At 34.0% G+C, this 2,844-nt stretch overlaps 1 non-coding gene across 1 annotated transcript; it reads left to right on the top strand.

Annotated features, from left to right (window-relative positions):
• The first annotated feature begins 1,596 nt into the window (after positions 1-1,596).
• On the top strand, positions 1,597-1,702 carry LOC122044624. Its single transcript, XR_006129655.1, has one exon. It is a non-coding gene; the product is annotated as a small nucleolar RNA R71 (small nucleolar RNA).
• Positions 1,703-2,844: the final 1,142 nt, after the last annotated feature.

The following is a 2,844-nucleotide window of genomic DNA, read 5'->3' as shown; positions in this document are numbered from 1 at the left end:
ACCACCTCATTAGATTCATCTAAATCTTGCTCTTGGAGGGTTAAGATATTTCAACACCCTTCTACCAAGGGCTCTTATTATGGAGGGAACTTTCAATATAGGAGTTAAAAAGTGAAGTATCGCTCTCTCCATCTTCGTCTTCTTTAAAGTTCTTTCGGGTGGTCAAAGACGAGTCAGATTGAGCTTCCAATTATTAGCCCAAGTGAAATCTGCACATGCAAAGAAAATACAAATCTCCCACAAATATATTAGATAAGATAGAGCCATAACCATATTAAGATAAGTAGAATAAGAAATAAAAACTGAATCACATCCAACAAAATCAATGATAGATACCTCTATAAAATTTTCAAAAGATCACAAGAAATACTAACCATACTTTGCTGAGAGATACCTGAAATTTCTAAACATGTAGATGTGACCTCCTCTGAATCAAATGATGATTCTGGCTCTGACTTAGCTGTTGATGATATCAAGGATGTTGATTCTTGAGACTCTGCTAGCTCTGCATAAGTCCCTACACATTGTTCCATAACATGATCAATTCTTACAACCTCTAAGGGTTGTGTGGACAAAGTTTGTGATCCTTGAGATGCTGCTTCCACAACACAGCTCCCTACACATTCTTCCAAAACATCATCAACACAAACATCAAAAAATAAACTAACATCTATGTCCTCAATAGGAGAATCAATAACAAGAGGATCAATAACTTCACTTGCAATTTTAAGTTGATCTACCACATCACATTTATCATCTAAAAGTTCAATGTCACTATAACACCCTATAAAATTTGGAGGTAGATTTGAAAACTTATTTACCACTGCATTATCTTCACAATCCTCATCTGAAGAGTCTTTATCTTTATACAAATTCAAAAATCTACACTCAACCATATTAGTGTCACAGGATTTTTTAAAGTCATAGTTCTCATTGACCCCTACTAACCTTTGTGGAAAATAAACCCTTAGTGAAGGTCTTGGGAAAGGTACTTCTAATTTCCCATATTCCCTTTTAGCTTGTGGAGGAGATTCAACTTGCTTATCTAGTGTTGGTATGATCAATCGTTGAGGGAAATGTACTTGTGGCATTTGTGAACCTCCTGGAATAATGGAACTGAGTTCGTGTGGTCTTCTATTATTCTTCTCCTCAATTCTAAACATGTCCTTCTTCAGAAGTTCTTCATGATTTTTTCCAATTCTCAACCCAACATCATCACACTTTTCACTAGATCTTGTCTACGAAGGAGGGGGATCTTCTTTAAACCAATTTGAAACAATACTTTCAATCTTTGCCCCTAAATGTTTGAACTCACCATTTTGTGACTTGTGATTTTCAAAACTCTTAGATGGTTGAGTTACAATTTGTTTGGCAGGCTCTATAGCATCTATGGCTTGCACTTCTTGAATGTTTGAGGAAAATTTCATCCAACTTATATTTAACCATTCATGGAGGTTCAATATCACTTGATCAATTAGCATATATGCTTCATCTACACTTTTGTCCATAAAAGAACCTCCAGCTGATGAATCCAATAAACTCTTGTCTGAGAAAGAAATTCCCCCATAGAATATGTGCAGAATTAACCATTTTTCAAAACCATGATGAGGGCACTGTCTTTGAAGACTCTTGAATTTATCCCATGCTTCAAACAATGATTCTCCGTATGTTTGAGCAAAATTTGTTATGCAATTCCTCATATACACTGTTCTGCTTGGAGGGAAAAAATAATTCAGAAATTGCTTCTCCAATTGTTCCCAACTTGTGATGCTTTGAGGGTGGAGAGAATATAACCAAGTCCTTGCTTTATCCTTGATACTGAAAGGAAATGCCATCAAAAAACTACATCTGCTGTCACTGCTTCACATTTCACCATATCACAAATCTCTAAAAATGTTTCAAGATGCAGATAAGGACTTTCTGATACTTATCCTCCAAATTTGTGACCTTGTATCATGAAAATTAACTCTGTGTCTAGTTGGAAACTTTCTGCTTCAATTTGAGGTTGCAGAATGGGAGATAAAAATCTTGCAGAAAAAAGTGTAGAAAAATTTCTCATGGGCCTGCTTGATGTTAGTGCTCATGGATATTCAAGAAAAAATTATAAAATGAAGAATCAAAGACAAGAAATACAATGCAATATGAAAAGCAAGAAAGAAAATGCAGAATTTGAATTGCAAGAAAGAAAGTGCATAATGAAAACAAGAAAGAAAAGATAAAAGGAAAAAGAAAAATATCTAGAATAATTCATATGCTAAAGATTGCAAGATATGTTTACAAAAGAAAATAAGAAAGAAACTAGATCAAAAGAGAAAACAGAGAAAAGTAAGATTAGGGTGCTAGAAATCAAGAATGCAAAGTTAGAATTAGAATTAGAATTGCAACAAAAAGAATTGTCAACAATTAGAAAGATATGCAAATGATGAAAACAGAATTCTAAAGATTAGTTTCAATTATGCTAATGAAAATAAAAGTTATGTCTAGTCTAACTCAATTGATAATCCCTAATGTTATAGCGCAGTCTCCGGCAACGACGCCAAAAACTTGTTGACCTCCACAAGTGTACGGAAATGTCGCAAGTAATATAAAAGATTATCGTATCCATAGGGACTGGAATAAGCACTAAGAATATCTCAACGTGAATTAGCTAGACAACAAATCAATGGATTGACAAATTCTAAGTGTAACTATGAAAAGTAATAAAGAAACAAAAGAATAAGAAACAAGAATAAGGTCAATGATAAAGGATGTTCTAGGAGTTTTGGTTTCTTTGTAATGTTATTCAATGTAGGATCTACCAAATCGTATTCCTCAATTATCCATTATTTGTACAAGGTTGTCGGT

The sequence above is a fragment of the Zingiber officinale genome, chromosome 2A, assembly GCF_018446385.1.
Source record: "Zingiber officinale cultivar Zhangliang chromosome 2A, Zo_v1.1, whole genome shotgun sequence".
Taxonomy (NCBI): domain Eukaryota; kingdom Viridiplantae; phylum Streptophyta; class Magnoliopsida; order Zingiberales; family Zingiberaceae; genus Zingiber; species Zingiber officinale.
The sequence above is the reverse complement of the archived record's forward strand: the minus strand, read 5'-3'. Positions and strand labels throughout refer to the sequence as shown.